The sequence below is a fragment of the Ambystoma mexicanum genome, chromosome 2q, assembly GCF_040938575.1.
Source record: "Ambystoma mexicanum isolate Mex_15411 chromosome 2q, UKY_AmexF1_1, whole genome shotgun sequence".
Taxonomy (NCBI): domain Eukaryota; kingdom Metazoa; phylum Chordata; class Amphibia; order Caudata; family Ambystomatidae; genus Ambystoma; species Ambystoma mexicanum.
The window spans coordinates 1,478,271,151-1,478,290,465 of NC_090924.1; the positions used below are offsets into that span (position 1 = coordinate 1,478,271,151).

The window sequence follows — 19,315 nt, forward strand, 5'->3', positions numbered from 1 at the left end:
TATGCTCCGACAATGGACCTCCATTTACCGGCAGTCAGTTCGCCCAATACCTCAAGGAAAGGGGCATCCATCAGCGCAGAGTATCACCTCTGTGGCCTCGCGCTAATGGGGAAGCCGAAAGGCTAATGTGTACATTGAACAAAGTGCTAAGGATATCTGCTAATGGGGCTGAGGACCTCCCGAAGAAGCTCGTGGAATTCCTAAGAGAGTACCGGACCACCCCCCACCAGTCAACAGGGGTTGCTCCCGCTGAAGCACTGTTTGGACGCTGTCCCCGTGGAATGATACCGGAAATGGAGGGCCAAGGACCAGGGGTCATCGACAACGAGAAAGTAAGAGAGGAGCGCGCCGTACGCAATCAGAGAGAGAGTGAGAGAAGAGTTCTACAAGACAAAGAGGTGTGTGTAGGTGATTCAGTGTTAGTCCGGAACCGTCACCCAGAGGGCAAACTGTCTTTGCCATATGAGTCTCACCCGTGGACAGTGACGCACGTGAAAGGGACCATGGTGACGGCGGCCTGTGAACGTGGCACTGTCACCCGCAACAGATCTTTTTTTAAAAAAGTGGATACTTCATCGGAGACTCTTGATCCGGGGGAGAGCCCCTACTCAGAAGCGATCCCAGAGGGTCCAGCCGAGGATGCCCCGAGGGTTGCCATCCCATCTGGAGACAGTCCCAGCGGAACTATGCCAAGTACCTCGAGGTAACCAGTGCGAAGAGACCGCAGACCGCCTGCTCACCTCAAGGACTCGGGAGACTGAGCCGAGGTCACAGCAGACTTCTAACTGGTTGGGTTAGTTGTTTTGTGTTCGCAGTTTGCACTTTTGTTGTAGCATAATGTTATGTTGTGTTTTTCGTTAAAGAAAAAAAGGGATGTGACGTGCCAGTCATGAATGGGCTGCGCACATGCGTGTTACAATAAATCACGCCCGTACGAGCAGTTGCCACCGGGACGCGGAAGGGCACACAGTGCGTCCCGTGTCTTCTTGTGTGCCTGCGTGTATGCAAGCGTGAGTGAGGTGCGGCCCGAGGCACGGGCGCACACATAACAACGGGGGGCAAATACAGGTTATACGAAGGGAGACCTTTTGCTTGCGATGTGTTTCGGGGTTCAGCCTTGGCAGGACCTCAGCAGTGCTGTTGCCAGGTTCTCTATAAAGGGGTTTCCTCCAGTGGTAGGATAATATAAAGTGCTGCTCAACCCCACACCCCCTCCCCGCTCTGTTAGTGTGGGGTCTGTTCCTTGTTTAACGGACTATATTGTAAATTGTTTCCTTGGTAAAGAGGTGTGTCTTTTTTTGTATTTATTGGTTGGTAAAATGTTTTATTTTAGTCGAACTGTATTGGACAGAGTTCTCATTTTGCATATACGATTCTGTTTTGTATTGTGTGAAAAGTTATATGAGAACACACACTAACATTGTATTTTTTTTAAATGATGGTGCCTCAGTGCAACTGTGCCAGCTGGCGGCGGGAGGATATGGGGCAAGTGCCAACTAGAGCTGGGAGGATATGGGGCAAGTGCCGAAGTTACAGACTCATCTCAAATGCTGGTTTCACCACTTAAAAACCGTGTGATCCTGGGCAAATGTGTTCTGCATGTTAAGCGTTAAAACACATGTGTAAATCAATCTACTGTCTATCATTTCAAGGGCTGAAGCATATTCTTACTGTACAGCTCTTCAGCGCAATAAACGATGGCACTTCTGTTATTTAAAAAAAAAAAAAAAAGTGACTGCGATTCTTTGGCCAGTTCGCCTCCTAGAGCCTGGAGACCCCCCGCCTCGGCGCTACCCCTCCTGCATGAAGCTGCACCCCTCGCCCTGCTGGGGTGCTGTTACTCTCTAGTTACCCGTGACTCCTCCCTCCCCAGGAGTATCCTGCCCCCTCCCTGGGAGGGCTGCCTCTGAGCCGGGTCCAGGGTCGGTGCAGCGCGGGGGCTGTGGGGGCTTTAGACCGCGGGGTACCAGGGAGCGTGAGCATAGATGCCATCACTCCTTCACACACTAATCACGGAAGCTGTGACTGAGCACGCCCCACTGATAAGTGCCTCGAAGTCTGCCCGGGATGTAGCGTCTCTGCACTGAGCGTGTCCAGAGAGGGTCAGTCTCATACCCCGCGGACTCCCAGCATGCACTGCGGGATTCAAGAGAACTCCTCCGCCGCGTGTGCTGTTCTTCTAAGAGTGCAGATTAAAGCCCCCCCTCTTCTCCTTCTCTGTATTATCTGGCGGGGGTCTTGCTGGTGAGTGTTTTTATATTTCCTGATATTACGTCTCCAGGGCTGAGGGCTATGAGAGGAGGGGTGCCTACATCCTTCCCGGACCTGTGTGACCATCACCAAATCTCTCCAGAACCGCACAGTATTTCATCGATTAGAATGTTTTTTTCGCTGGGTAGGAAATGGGCCAGGACGAGACAGGGCGGCGCTCCCGCCAGGGCTGTCACCGGCAGGAGAATGACAGAAACTGCCAAAGCCGCACCCACTGAGCTTCAGCTGTACACACTGCTATATGCGTCCTGCAATGTACACCCATCTTTTTATGAGAGTGAATATGCTGACCAATGAAAACAGCAGAGTCCAATTAAGACATGTTTTCAAATTTAAAATACTATGCTTTCTTATGCTCCCATAATGCTTTTATGCAAATCCCCAGGATTGGGTCATAGGAAGAGATACTGTATTGTGTGACCTGATTTGGGGCCATACCCCACGCCTCCAAGAAGGCGAGGGTTCCTCCAGTACCTTGTTTCCATTTCCAGCCCTGCAAATGTCGACACCTGTTGTTAAGAAACTGCCTCGCCCTGAGTAGTAAGTGAAGTTCTGGGCAGTGTGTTGTGTGTGTGTGTGTGTGTGTGTGTGTGTGTGTGTGTGTGTGTGTGTGTGTTGCATACGTGTATCTGCAGAATGACCCAATAACTGAAGACCGCACAGGGACTTCAGATGCAAACCTCGTACCTAGAGCCAAAGTACCCAAGAAGAGTCAAGCGCTCCAAGGGCAGAGGAAGGTCCAGTATCACTCTTCCACCAGCTACATGGAGTGTCACATACATGTGCACAGGCCGCGGCCCCCAAGGAAGATTGCTATGTGCCATCATGTGTGCACACGCTGGGATATCCCAGATTCCTGTGTGGTGTTCTGGGTGTACAGGCTGATGTCCACCATTTCTCTCCATTATATTGAGCGCAGAGGGAATGATTTCCAACATTGCTCTCCATTATATTGAGCGCACAGGGAATGATTTCCAACATTGCTCTCCATTATATTGAGCGCAGAGGGAATGATTTCCAACATTGCTCTCCATTACATTGAGCGCAGAGGGAATGATTTCCAACATTGCTCTCCATTATATTGAGCGCACAGGGAATGATTTCCAACATTGCTCTCCATTATATTGAGTGCAGAGGGAATGATTTCCAACATTGCTCTCCATTATATTGAGCGCACAGGGAATGATTTCCAACCTTTCTCTCCATTATATTGAGCACAGAGGGAATGATTTCCAACATTGCTCTCCATTATATTGAGCGCAGAGGGAATGATTTCCAACATTGCTCTCCATTATATAGAGCGCATAGGGAATGATGTCCAACATTGCTCTCCATTATATTGAGTGCAAAGGGAATGATTTCCAACATTGCTCTCCATTATATTGAGCGCAGAGGGAATAACATAGCTCTCCATTATATTGAGCGCAGAGGGAATGATGTCCAAGAGTGTTCTCCATTATATTGAGCACAGTGGGAATGATTTCCAAGAGTGTTCTCCATTATATTGAGCGCACAGGGAATGATTTCCAAGATTGCTCTTCATTATATTGAGCAGAGTGGGAATGATTTCCAAGAGTGTTCTCCATTATATTGAGCGCACAGGGAATGATTTCCAAGATTGCTGTCCATTATATTGAGTGTAAAGGGAATAATTTCCAAGATTGCTCTCCATTATGTTGAGCGCAGAGGGAATGATGTCCAACATTGTTCTCCATTATATTGAACGCAGAGGGAATGATTTCCAACATTGCTGTCCATTATATTGAGCGCAGAGGGAATGATTTCCAACATTGCTCTCCATTATATTGAGCGCAGAGGGAATGATTTCCAACATTGCTCTCCATTATATTGGGCTTAGAGGGAATGATTTCCAACATTGCTCTCCATTATATTGAGCGCACAGGGAATGATTTCCAACATTGCTGTCCATTATATTGAGCGCAGAGGGAATGATTTCCAACATTGCTCTCCATTATATTGAGCGCAGAGGGAATCATTTCCAACATTGCTCTCCATTATATTGGGCTTAGAGGGAATGATTTCCAACATTGCTCTCCATTATATTGAGTGCACAGGGAATGATTTCCAACATTGCTCTCCATTATATTGAGCGCAGAGGGAATGATTTCCAACATTGCTCTCCATTATATTGAGCGCACGGGAACGATTTCCAACATTGCTCTCCATTATATTGAGCACAGAGGGAATGATGTCCAAGATTGCTCTCCATTATATTAAGTGCAGAGGGAATGATTTCCAACATTGCTCTCCATTATATTGAGCGCAGAGGGAATGATTTCTAAGAGTGTTCTTGTTATGATTGGAACACTGTATCAGATTACGCTGCTAAGATCCATAAAAGGATACAGGTCGCGAGGGCAGGCTCTTGGTCTCAATGATCTCAACTCGGATAGGATGGTTCTGTCTGGTCGAAATAAGCCCTTCCAATGTTGGCGCTACATTACTTTTACATTAGGCGTCACAGTGCGGATTTCTCCCCCCTTATACACTACATCACTTCATAGGGGTTTTGCCTTACCTGAAAGCGCCAAGGGGGGTGGGTTGTACTTATTCCGAGTCTGGCACTAAACCGTAATGACTCGTAATGTGGCCCTCAGTGTATTTGGTGTTGTCAGGTTATGGTTCTTCTCCCATTTCCTGTCCCTAGCCGTGCTAATCACTATGGCGAATCCCATCCATTCTTCCCCATCTCGGAACTCATTGAGCTCTGAGCTCTTCCATGGAGGCAGCCATCTTGTTTCGTTCAGTATTTGACAGCAAAACACCACTATATGACTGTCTACTACTGAAAAAAGAAGCATCGAAAGAAACACCAATTGACATTTCAAGTCTGCTTACCTAGTTTTAACATGGTTTACACGATAGATAAGTAAAAAACCAAGTCTTCTGAAAAACCTCTACAAGATTAAATTGTCAAGCTCCACTTAGAGAAGGAGAAAGAATCGGAAATATGCCATTTCATATTGTGTTTCAATCCCCCTAAAAGATACAGCATTCTTACCTGTATTTAAATGTGGGAGTATCAGAGAGCTCCAGTGCTATACCACGTGTATGGCTGCCACCTTACCTGCACTGAAATGCTGCCTTTGTGGGCGGCGTGACGTCATGCGTTCTATGCTTCTTTTTGCAGTCATGCAATGAACGCTTGATGTATTAAGGTAAACTTTCTGACCATGGAATATCATGTGGTTAATTTTATTTTGTTTACAAATATTGTTTTGCTTATGTGTTTGTTTGTATGGACAATTTTCATTTGGAATGGTTATGGAATTATGTGTTTGATAAATATGATAGTGTTTAGCCCTGAGGGATATGAATCCGAAATGCATTGGCTATGAGAGCCATTTGGCAAATTGTACCGCCTTTTTGTAACAAATAAATTACTGAGTCATAAAATCAAAATCAGTGGAAATGTGATTCAATATTGGAAAGGTTTTTGAAACAAATTGAACTTGTATATGAAAGTTGTTACTACCCCAAAGGTAGGGGATACAAGAGAGTGCTCTGTAGGCTCATAGGTCACTGAACCTTTTTCGTGCAAGGTTGATATCCCGGTGCCGAAGGATGTGTTTACCATGGCGCTTCGTGAACACTATTGTTGTGTTCCATGGAATAAATGTACACTAAAAACTTGCGCGCGTTTTCACGCACAAGCGTCCGTTTACGTATTCATGTAACACATTGCGCGTGGCTTACCTGAGACCTGCGTTGAATCTGCGCGGGACCAACACGTCACTGCGACACCACGAATGCCTTGTGCAATACAGCCAGCGAAGGCGCACACACCTAAAAAGGGAACGTAACACGTGGAATGGGGAAAAACACGCGAAAATATGGGCGTTACGGGGGAAGCACGGCAGTAAAATCCTTGCGCCCACACGCGCACTAACAACACGTATTCATGAATCGAACAGGGCTCACCGGCATGCGGCAAAAGACACGCAATCCCGGAAACACATACACCACGTGAAAGCTGGCATAAGTGCACCAAAACCAATGTATAAAAGTGCGCACAAACACGCGTATACAGCTACGATGAATGTACCATTCTCGCAGCAGTTATCGTGGGACACCGCAGGAGGAGGAGGAGGATAGCCAGGCCCCACTTTTTTTACCCAGGACCAGCCTTTTTAGGATGCCTGATGACCAAGTCTATGGCAGGTATAGGTTTCCACCTCATATCATCCTTGACCTGGTCACTGAGTGGGATGATGACCTTACATCACCCACCCTGTGCTCCCAAGCACTGAGCCCCTTCGAAAAGGTGCTCAATGTCCTGCATTTTCTGTCCACTGGGTCAACTGCCATAGTCGGGGGGGTCTCACAGGCCACGCAGTCATGGTGCCTACACCAGGTGTTGGCAATCATCACTGCGCGCCCCTCAGTCCGCAGGCACATATACATGCCCAGAACACCCACAGAAAGGCAGGCCGTGGGCCAGAACTTTTACAGGGTGGCACACTTCCCCAAAGTGCTTGGTGCCATTGACTGCACCCATGTGGCTCTACGCCCACCTAGGGCCACTGAGCACATATACCGAAACCGCAAGCACTGGCATTCCATCAAGGTGCAGGTGGTATGCAATGCAAAGGGACTCATCACCTCTGTCTATGCAAACTATCCAGGGTCCACCCATGACAGTTTTATATTCATAATGGCAGCCCTACACCGGGACCTGGAAGCTGGGAGGCATGGCAACACATGGCTCATTGGTGAGTATAAATGCTGGTGCACATGCACGCATGTCACACACAGACAAATAGACGAACACAACTAATGACAACCATCATCACCTCCCCAGGGGACAGTGCCTACCCTCTGAGCTCCTACATGATGATGCCAATACGGAACCCCACCACACACCCCCCAGGTAAGATACAACGCAGCCCATATTGCAACAAGGGCCATAGTGGAGCGCACATTCTGAGTGCTCCGGTCATGCTTCCGCTCCCTTGACTACGCCGGTGGACAGCTACTATATGCACCACCAGTAGTGTGCAGGATCATTGTGGCAGTATGAGTCCTGTACCACGTTGCACGATGGTGTGGCATACCGGTGTACATGGTGGTGCCACCACATCCCCAACCACATGCACGGCGGCTGTGAGTGGGAGGGGAAGGGCACGTGGCGAGGCTGCCCATACCCAGCTTGTGGCGCATTTTATCACCTAAAATCCAACCCCTGCGGAGTGCACACAGACCTGGCACATTCCAGGTGACAATCAATGATTACAAAGGGACAATCAACTGTCATAATCTTACCACCCTGAGAATGTGTCCTGGGAAGTGCTATATTGTGTGCATCCCTAGCTACTTAAACCAACACAATCCTGTGTGACCAAAAGGCACACATTCAAGATACAGTATGCCACTAACCCCATGAAAAACAGCACATCCAAATACTGGTATGTCACATAAACCCTCCCAAAACCCATGGCACCCGGCCGACACACCACAGCATGGCATGCAATGTAAAAAGTCTAAAGTAAGTGCACAACACATGACACAACTGTCACAAAGAGCACTTTGACAAATGGAAATATGTCCGAAACAATTCCCTCTGAAACATCAAAATGAAACCGTACACAGGAACATCCATTTACTAGCATAACATATCATCAACACAGGACCCAACAGTGACAATGTCAGACAGTGACCAATCACAATAGCACAATAGCACAAGTGCCGCAATGTGACAAAGCCACCACATGGACCCTTCCATCTTGAGTGGGTCTCTGCTATCCAAAGGGGGCAGGGTAACACATACAGCATGAAGGGTATCAATGGCGGAGACAGGCAAGGTAATACATGGAGATGTCACATTAAAAAGTCCCCATTTACCAATGTACACAGCAAAATGCTTCTGCGCTGGATTTTATGAATTGGGTCCATATGTATTGCTTAGAATATTCTATAACTAAAGATTCTCTTTCGGAAGTAGCACTTAAGTGGTGCCCACCCTCCTCTTCCCTTTTGCACTTTTCCCAAATGTTAAAAGGTTTTTTGTAAATCAGGCCCACGCTGTCCTGTGACCCCATCTAAAGCCGTCTTTCCTCGCTTTCCGCAGGGAGGAGCAATTACTCTGGATATGGGTCAGATGATGTTCTCAGGTGACCCACAACTGCTGGAAGCCAGACGAAGGTGTAGGAAACTACTCTCCAACGGTGAGTTACCATGGATGAATGGTTTAGCTCGTTGGCGCCCTGCCTTCCATATTATTACTCTGTAGCGTTGATAGGGGGGGGGGACTTATTCTCCCTTCTTTCTTGCTTTAGCCATGGAATTACAAGCAGCCAAGAAGGGGCTGTAATATCAAATAATGCAATGGTTTACGAGTATTGGATATCCAGCAGAGTTCCATCTTGTAATGATCTACTCTGCTCTGGGATCTTTGGGGATACCAAACTCCTTTTAATTGCCATAAAACCTGAGTACCTGTGCTTCCTTCTGAGCCTCCCGACCATTGTGTCTTCACTTCTCCACCCTTCACACCACAGTCCCTTATACAGTATCCACCATACCCCATTCTCTTTACCCCACATTACCCGTCTCTATCTACTCCCACCCTACCCCCACTCTGTTTAGCCCATCCCCTCCCCATTCTCTTTACCCCACATTACAACATCTCTCTACTCCCACCCTACCCCCACTCTGTTTACCCCATCCCCTCCCCATTCTCTTTACCCCACACTAACCCCTCACTCTCTACCCCTACCTGCTCTCTCTCTACTCTGATTCACAACACCTCCCCCTCTGCCCTCAGCCATCCTACCGCGCCTCTATCTACCCCCACCCACCCTACCCCCACTCTCTCTAGCCCACCCACCTTACACCACTCTCTCTAGACCCACACACTCTACCCCCACCCATTCTACCCCCTTCTCTCTACCTCACCCTACCCCATTACTCCCTACCTCTACCCGCTCTCTCCCTACTCACACTCACCACACCTCACCTTCTGCCCTCACCCATCTTACCTCCCCTCTCTCTACCCCCACCCACCCTACCACCTCTCTCTTTACCCATGCCCATCCAACCCCATATATGCCCCATTATTGTATCCTCCTTTAAAACTTTGGGCACTCCTCATTGCACCCTTGTGCCTATAAATGCAAACAGCAGTGGGTGCCACAACTATTGTTTTGTTTTTTACTTTTTCATGTATAAATTCTCTTTGAACATGTCTGGCGCTTCCGTTTGCATAGTGATGGTGTATTCGGTGTCCATGGTAACCCTTACAGTGACGTCATTGCTCCTGTATTTGCGGTGTCTGCAATGACGATATTGCGAGCGTCTAGGGGGCAGTGGTGCATGGCCCCCGCTCTCGCACGTCATTCCTTCCGGTGGGGTCTTTCCCTGGAGTTTTTCTCACTCCCCTGTATTTACTCCATAGGCTACACGTTTTGCTGAGCCTTCTCGGTGCACGTTGAATTAATCATACAGGTGCACGCTCGGACTGGCCTATAGGGCAATAGGCCCATCACGGAAACAAAAACACAAAATGCTGGCGTGGGTCACAGCGGGCCACTTTTTGGGGCCAATTGATTCAGTTTGATGAGTTCCTTCACTCTGCGACTAGTAGTTTTGACCAGTGTTGCTGAATAGATATTCTGTAAGATGAACAATTGCATCAAACGTTATCAAAAAACTCCCCCGTGGTTACTGTTCAAACAGTGTGTCAAAAGAAATGAATGGCCATGTGCAACTGGTGCCCGAGACAATGTTATGGCCCAGCCCCACTCATTCTAGAAGTCAGGAGGTAAAAGGGCTTGTGTATCTTTTTGTCGGGTTATAGTGCTTTTCGAGGTGTTCAGGTGCTATGTATACATAATGAGATGATAACCTTCTCCATCGCAGAAAGTTTGAAGACTCTTTTCAGTGCAAACGCTCTTCAGTGGCCCAAAGCGGGAGCGGAGGAGAGATTCCAAAGTTTGGCTGCAACGATGGAGAAAGATTTGCTACCCACCCTGGTTAGCCAAAACCGAGGAACGTGGAGCAAACGGACATCTTGAGAACGTAAAGTACGTCCAGGGCGATAAGTTAAAACCATACCTTGAAGATATTCTGTGCCCAAATCATGGACTGCCCAAGCAACTATGCAATACGTTTAGGAACAGTCAGCCAGTGCAAGGAGCGAGGTACCGGAGAAATATGAGAGCCATGCGGGGTGCCAGTAGCGATCCGTGCTGCCAGAATTTGGAGAAGCTGCAGTCGATGGAAAAGATATAGCAGCCGCCCAAGGAAAAGGGAATTGCAGTAGTCGATGCGACTCAAAATAAGAGAAGCACCCACGGGGGCTCGAAGATGAGAAAGGAGAAAGGGAAGACCTTGGATGGAAAGTAGCCAGTTTGGCAGACTGAGCTGACCTGCGCCTTGGTGGACAAGGAGGTGGACATGTTGAAGCCAAGGTCTTTCACCACAGACACTGGTGTAGGGCGAGGGCCTAAGCCAGGAGGCCAGCAGGAGGAGTCCAGAAAGCAGAAGACGGGCGAGCACCTGAGGAGGGGCAACCACCAGTGCCTCCGTCTTGTCTCCATTCAGCTTAAGCCAGTTCTTACTCATCCAACAGCCCTCTGCCACCAAGCAACCACTGAGCTGAGATGGCGTGTCCGGCTGAACAAGATCAACCCAGACGATAATTTGCGTATCGTCATAGGAGTAGAAACGGAAGCCGTGCGACTGGATGAGGGATCAGCCCTGGTGGGGACCACATGTCTATCTACGAAATTTGAATTTCAGTTGGTGAATGAATACCCAATGATAGAAATCATTGAGAAACTTAAACCCACAAATTGCAAAGGCGATCTTTGCCCGGCTCTCACTGTGAAAGCGTGCACTCCCAGGTTGATCACGCCCATCCCCCAAATGTGTAGGTGCGTCCTCCACAGAAAACTGTGTTCCATCTTGTATCAAAAAGGCATGGGTCTCGCCACTGATAAAAATCCCTCACTGGACCCTAATGTGGCAGGTAACTACCGGCCAATTATAAACATGCCTGAAAAGCCTTGATAAAGTGACCCAAATAGAAATAGAGGAATTCCTATCAAAATACCAGCTCCTGGGAGAAAACAATCAGGTTTCAGGCGTGCACATAGCACAGACTCCACCCAATAACATCTTCGAATCGCTTGATTCAGGCCATACAGCACTGCTTATGTCCCTAGATCTATCTGCTTCATTCGATCTTGATGATCCCGCTACACTTGCAGGCGGTTACAGCACGCAGCTTCCTTTTCTCTGCCAGCAACCGCTTGGATAAAATCTTTCCTTTCGGGTCGCAAGGCCAAAGTCTTTTTCAAAGACGCCATGGCTGAAGAGTTCTCAGTAACCTGTGGGATACCACAGGGATCGTGTGCATCTCCCACACTGTTCAACATATTTATGTTACCTCTGTTTGAACATTAAGATAGAGAAGGCATCGTGTACACAAATTACGCTGACGATACACAATGCCTGATCCCCATTACTGGGAATTTCCACACTGATCTACTCTCCATCAATGCTACCTACGGCCAATTTCAAACCTAATGATTCCAAGACTGATCTTATGATCATGGGCAGCTCGGCATAGCTCCGGAAGCTAGGCCCAGACTAGCAAAGCTTAAATATTGCAGGCTGCATCATTCCCACTCAAACTAAAATCAAAACACTAGGAGTCACTCTCGATTAAAAATGTAACATGAAAGCACAAATAAGCAGCCTTGTCTCAAGCACCTCTTACCTTCTCAAACTACTTGCCCAGCGTAGACCATTTTTAAATTCTACCAACTGTGCCAGCATTGCGCGTTCCATAATAGGAGCTAAACTTGACTACTGCTTCAGCGTCCTGATGGGCGTGGTTTAGGGCGAAGTAATGCGATTGCAGGTTGTCCAGAACAACAATGTTTGCATCGTTGAGTGTCTCCACAGATCAGACCATGTGTCTGCAGCTCGTAAGGCCCTTCACTGGCTTTCGATTAGCAGCAGAATGTCTTTTAGAGTTCAGTACATGACACATAAGTTCCTATATGGAGTTAGCTGCAAGTATCTGCCAAACTGTATGACCTGGCTTCCAGATGCAGGGTACTGAGATCCCATTATGCCTGTCTTTCGGATACACCCCGGTCTAAACTATCCATCGTTGCCCAAGGGTCTTTGTCCTATGGAGTGCCTATAATGTGGAATGCTTCACGCCCTGACCTGAGAGCATGCACCTCCCTCTCTGCCTTCAAACGTGGACTAAAAACAGCTTTGATTAAGTAAACCATCCCGGTCATAACAATCTTCTGCCCCCTGCCCCAATATCCCCTTTGTGTTATTTCCAGGTTTCCCTATGCCTACAGGCTCTTTTCTCTGCGCCATACAAATACAATGAATAAATAAATAAGAGAGAAGGTGACAAGGCACAGCCCTGGGGGACCCCACATGAAAGAGTATTAGATTGCAAATAAAAAAGAGGACAGAGCAAGAGTTTGGCCCCTATCAGCCAAAAAAGAGGCAAATTATGTCCGGACCTGCTGGAAAGTCCAGCTAAGGATACGTGCCTAAGTAGCAGGGGGTGGTCAACCGTATCAAAGGCCACCGAAAGATCCAAAAAAATCAATGCACCCCTGCCCTCCCACCCCCTAAGTCAACTTGCACTGGGGTCTGTATCTGTACCCATACAGCCCCCCTTTTCTTCCTGCACTTATGAGACCTACCCTGTCTGCTGCCTTAAATCTAGCACTTGCAAATTGCTGGCTGCACTACACTGTGTGTTACCTTTATTATTTATTTATTGTTATTTATTTATTTCTCCTCTGCTTCGCACTTTCCACTTCTCCCCCCTTCCATGTACTTTTCCCCTCCCCCTCTCCCATGCAGGTGCGCGTTCTCAATGTCACTGGGCCTAGTAAGATCGCTGTTTTGTTCTCCCCTGCTCCCCTCCCTTGCCTTGTCATGCTCTGAAACACTTTGTGTACGAGCGCGATAGAAATAAAATATCATATCCTATCAAGCCATCCCCCGCCCTAGAGTTTGGGGTGCACTGTATCCCAACTAACCACTGCAAACAGGATGAGTATGGTAGTATAAAGAAGGGCAGAGAGGAGCAGGATGGGGTAATGCAAGATGAAGTAGATGGTGTAAAAAGGACAGGGATGGGGCAGCAGAAGGATGAGTAGGGTAGTATAAAGAAGGCGCGTTCTCAATGTCACTGGGCCTAGTAAGATCGCTGTTTTGTTCTCCCCTGCTCCCCTCCCTTGCCTTGTCATGCTCTGAAACACTTGTGTACGAGCGCGATAGAAATAAAATATCAATATCAATAACCAGTCGGTTGAGATCAACCATCACAGAGACCAAAACACTCTCTGTGCCATGGCCAGGCTGAATTCCTGACTGTAAGGGGTCGAAGAATTTAGGGTTTTCCAAAATTCTAGCAGTTTCATAAAGAAGGGGAGAAGAGAAATGGGATGAAAATAAGCGGGAACAGCCGGGTCCAAGGTAGACTTCTTCAATAGGGGAATGATACAGTATTGCTTTAATTACAGCAGGAATAGAACCGAAATACATGAGGAGTTCACCGCTAGAGGCGCCCAAGACGCAATCTCCAGCATATTCTCCTTCAGAACCCCCAAAGGAATGGCATCTAGAGGGGAAGCAGGTTTGAGGCGCCTTGTGACTACTAGAATATCATCTGAGGAGAGCAGAGGAAAGGACAAGCACACGTGAGGGAATCAGCCGGCTGAGCATCAACTCCAGAACTGTTCGTTCTTAGCCCAGACGACGAGATGTTTTCCCGAATATCTTCAATTCTCTTAATAAGTTGGTATTGGATGAGAGCGAAGGGAACAACTTGAACTTATCATTGTGAGACTAAGTGGATCGACATTTTCGCTCAACTAGTCGTTGTTTAAGACAAAGAGATTTAAGCTCTTCATTGAACCAAGGATCAGGATGGCGACGATGGACCTTCTGAAGTTTTAATGGGGCAAGATGATCCGCTAAGGAAATAAAAAAGAGAGATCAACAAGAGGGGGACTCCTACACTTATCATGGATAACGGCGATAAGGTCCTCCTTGGCTACCGTGTGCCAGTTATGCTTCTAGGCCTCCTTAACAAACCAAACCAGCTGTGTGGTCTGGATATGACTCAAGAAGCGCACCACAAGGTGATCGGACAGCATCATCTGAAAAGGAGGAAAAATAGTAGTAGGCAGTTCAGCTGAAAAACAAGATCCGGTATGATGCCGAATGAGTGAGTGCCGGCTATCAAAAAACCGAACGGCACAGGGGAAGTGGGTCATTACATTTTAAAATGAAATCGCCTACACTTAGCAGGTTGGGAAATGCTGTATTTAGATTCACCGCCAATTCCAAGATCTGAGTACAAACTAGTGCATCTGCCCTGGGAGGGCGGTACACTGTAGAAATATGGCCGACATTGTACAACGGATCAGCAGGGCCTCCAGCGCAATGTCGTGCGAAAGAGAAACAGATGCAACAGTCAATTAGGAATAATAAACAAGGCTCCCAGTTTTCCGTTCTTACATATTGTTACACATAAATACAGACGGAAATCAATCTGCTTTCTGTCTGTATTCATTTATAAAAATGGAAAAAGAACGGAAAACCTGCCTGGTTCTCTATGATGTCACCCATACATCGCATTGGCAGATTGGCAGCATGGAGAGTGTAAAAGTTGTATATAAATAGCATTATATATAACATATATCTTAAGGCAGCACAGGAGCAACCGCTCTTATGAAAATAAATGGAGCGAGCATTTCTTTCCTATATGGCTGCATGTGTGCTTTCATAAACGGACAAAGGGCACCGCAGGTGCTCAAGACGCTGGCCGACCTTCCGTTGGGACTAACCTCTGCTACATATGAAGCAACGCACGCTAAGTTCTGCTGCCACTCGCTTAAAGACTTCACACCAAATCCCCCTGCTCCGAAGCCCACGCAGGCAAAAGGTGCAGTGTTGCATGCTACGGCTGCGCAAGACATTGGCCAACCTTCCGTTGGGCCTAACTTCTACCTACGATGCAACGCATGCTAAGTTCCACTGCCACTCGCTTAAAGATTCGACACCAAAGCCCACTGTGGCGAAGCCCACGCAGGCGAAGGGTACGGTGTTGTGCGCCACAGGTGTGCAAGACGCTGGCCGACCTTCCGTTGGGACTAACCTCTGCTACATATGAAGCAACGCACGCTAAGTTCTGCTGCCACTCGCTTAAAGACTTCACACCAAATCCCCCTGCTCCGAAGCCCACGCAGGCAAAAGGTGCAGTGTTGTATGCTGCAGCTGCGCAAGACATTGGCCAACCTTCCGTTGGGCCTAACTTCTACCTACGATGCAACGCATGCTAAGTTCCACCGCCACTCGCTTAAAGATTCAACACCAAAGCCCACTGTGGCGAAGCCCACACAGGCGAAGGGTATGGTGTTGTGCGCCACAGGTGTGCAAGATGCTGGCCTACCTTCCGTTGGGTTTAAAATCTGCAACGTACGATGCAAAGCATGCTAAGTTCCACCGCCACTTGCTTAAAGACTAGACACCGAAGCTTACTGCGGCGAAGCCCGTGCATGCAAATGGCACAGCGTTGAATACACAGCGCTCACAGCCCACCTCCATCTGCGCTACTCAACCCCTTCTGACACCAGCCAAAGAAGCACTCAGCCCAAAGACAGACCATCAATCCAGCCAACCTGACTCTCACCTCACCGTAAGTGACTCTTCAGCTACATCGCTACCTCCCCCTCTCCCACCAGAAGCAAGTTCCTCCGCATGCACACCTGCACCCCAACCATTTCCTCTGACCCCTGAAATCCCTAGCTCAATCGATACCAGTGGACACCACCAGCAGCCTTCTCAAACATGCCTTGATCAACACCAGATCCGTCCCATTTCACGCCCCAGAAATCTACGACCTCCTAACCACCAACGGCCGCGACTTGCTCATCATATCTGAAACTTGGCTTCACCCAGCAACTGGTCCACCTTATCAATTGTCATCCCCCCAGGATATTCCATCCTCCATAATGATAGTGGAAAAAACAGAGGCAGTTAAACTTGATATTTGAATTTGTCATATTTTCCTTATTGTAAATGACATAAATGCTAAGTGTAACTTACCAAAAGTATATGCCTGGGGCCATCTTTAAGAGCAAAAGAAATGGATGATATCTGTGTACATGCACTGTACTGTTCAAGACAAACACGGCAATCAGACATGAGAAGACTTCTTCCCTGTGAGTGCACAATGTAAAATGTTTTGTTTTATTAAACTTGAGAAGTAGTATACAATTCCACTACAAGGAACATGTGTCAGACACTTGAATTTAGTAAAAGTGAGATGATTGCATGTATGATATGATATGGTATGGCATTTAAAATGCGCCTATACATAAGTGTTTCACCAGGCCTACAGAGACACCAGTTTTCGTGTTCAAAACCATAACACAGAACATTTTTGTTATGTGGATGTAGGGGTGGTTAGAAGGGAGGGAAGCGGTTGGGTGACATGCACATTTTCTGCCTAGAATACCACTGTGATCCTTGTTTCTTGAAATAAGGACCAGTGTTAATTCCTCCACCTGGACTGGTGGAATCCTTTGTCATGCATGCAAACACAAAAGCTGAACCGTATGCCACAGAAGCATGTTATATTTGTTCTACGTTTAAAACTCCATGTCTGAGCTTTTTTCAATTTATAATTTGTAAATTTAACTTTAGTGTTCTCAAAATGGCATTTCTGATCACTAAAGGGTCTTGTTGACTCTTTGGGAAATGTGCATCATTTCCCACTTTTTATCACATTTCCTTTTGAGTGTTTGCTTCTTAATTTACTTTAAGGCTCTTTTTGTCACGCAGTCTTTTAGACTCTTAGCATTCAACTATCTTCTTCACCATTTTATTCAGTTCTTTTATGGGACTTCCCCACGTCCTGTATGCTGATCTTCTTGGTTTTGTTTCAGTTCTTTCCTCAGGGGTATTGACCCTATCTTCATCTGTGTCTGATCAATGGCCAGACTTTTTTCTCTCCTCAGATATTATAGCTCTCTGGGAGGCTAATTGTTTTGTCACTTGACCTCTTTACTTCCCCTGGGGATTGATATAGTATACCACGGGTTTATCTCCACATTTCTGGACCTCTTCACTACTACTGTGATAAGCCTTATGTTTCTCAATACTACTGGGATGAGTAGGAGGGATCCCTTAGTTTCACTCTTCTTACCAATTCTGATGCTACTGGGACGACTAGGAGGGGTCTCGTAGTTAACGTCACTCTTCTTATAATCTCTCCAACTAGAGTATAGCCATTTGACACGGCCACCCCTCTCCCCGGTTCTCACGCTGTTCCGGTTACCTTCCTGTATTCAGCCTTGCGTCACCAGGTTTGTATCTTTCTCTACTCCTTTGCTTCGTCTTGACAAGATGGCTTTTGGCTCTTTACTTCCAGCACTGTGGTATCCGTTTGGAACAGGTTCTCTCTATCTTCTCTTCCGGGTTACCGAACGTCAGGTATGGGCCACTTCTCTGACTCATCGGTACCACTCGGGTTACAAGCACGTTGATTATACTGGGACGGAGAGACTTCTCTCTCTCTGTTTCTTGTTTGCTTCTTTCTAGGTGTGACTCCTTCCTGGGGTTCCCGTCTATGGCAGAGCCTCGCAGTAGACTCTGCTTCTGGGTGTTTCTCAAACACCCTTTTCTCTGTCCTGCTTGACACTCAAGAGGCTGGCACCTCGGTCTCTGCACAATCCATTAGAACTCCCGGATCTCTCTCCATGTTTGCTTGGGTCCTTCCCTTTTTATGATGCCATACTGAGGCTTTCTCAGGTTCCAGGAATAGTCCTGTCTTTGTATTTGGGTCAGGCTCTGCCTAACTCCATTGGGGTTCTTTGTCTCAGTGTCAGGCAGCTGTTCATTCTTTCCTACTCTTTGTAGCTTAGTCGTCTCAGTACCAAACAGACATTGGGCCTCATTACGATAGTGGCGGTACCGTGATAATGGCACCGGTAGTGATGCCAGCGCCGTTATCACTGTACCGCAGGCATGCAGAGAGGCACCCGCAAGCAGAACCTTCATGGTAGCAACGGTACCGTTATGAAAGGTACCACTGCTACCATCCTCCCCATTCCCATGGATCCCTATGGGAGCTCAAATGGGAATGGGGACGTACCGGCTCCAGGTCCCACGAAAGGGAAATTACCAGGCCCGCCAAGTTCAGAATGGCCCGGTTATTCCCCTTTCGCGGGACCCGGACCCGAGTTTGGGGTTAGCTTGCTCTATACGAGGCCAAGGACAAGTCTTGCAGTCCTGTTCTGGATGAGTTGTAGAGGATGGAGAGTAGAGGCAGGCAGATGTAAAAAGAGGCTGTTGCAGTAGTTCAGCCTAGAGAGAACCAGAGCTCTGGAGACAGTGAGCTTCTGGGGCAAGGTAAGGAAGGGAAGAATACCTCTGATGAGGTGAAGCTGGTAGTTTGACTTCTTAGAGATGTGAGGAGAGAAGGAGAGTGTGGCGTTGAAGATGACTCCAAAGTTCTTAGACTCACAGGTGGGAGCAGGAAAAGGGCCAAGAGTGGCCAGCCAGAGAGTGACAGGAAAGGAAGGTGCAGGTGTGCAATGACGTGGATCTCTGTCTTACTGGAAGTGAGACAGAGATCATTGGTGGCACACCACTCCTGGATTGCGGCGAGACAATCCGGGATGAGAGAGGGACAAGAGTCAGCAGAGGGGATCCTGAAAGCGAGCTGAGTGCCATCCGCATAGCACTGAAACTTGGAGCAGATAGCAGCAATGCGGTGGGCGAGAGGTTCCAGGTATTGGCTGAACAGCCAGGGAGAAAGGTTAGACCCCTGCGGAACACCACAGGTAGAGGGTGAGATAGAGAAGAGGAAGGACCCAGGTTGGACCTGGGAAGACCGGTCCGAGAGGAAAGAGGTTAGCCAGGCCAGGGCCTAATCCATGATACCCAGGTTATCACAGAGCCAGTTGAGCAGGATGGCATGGTTGACCGTGTCGGAAGCAGAAGAGAGATCCAGTAAGCTGAGGACAGG

General features: G+C 47.7%; 1 protein-coding gene across 3 annotated transcripts in view; it reads left to right on the forward strand.

Annotated features, from left to right (window-relative positions):
• The first annotated feature begins 1,992 nt into the window (after positions 1-1,992).
• The window catches only part of LOC138570293 (zinc finger protein 850-like), an 84,444-nt gene continuing 67,121 nt past the window's right edge, over positions 1,993-19,315 (forward strand). For all 3 annotated transcript variants that reach the window (XM_069649063.1, XM_069649064.1, XM_069649065.1), the window contains exons 1-2: positions 1,993-2,244; positions 8,360-8,456. The gene's annotated coding sequence lies outside the window, so the exon portion shown is untranslated. The remainder of the gene's footprint in view (positions 2,245-8,359; positions 8,457-19,315) is intronic.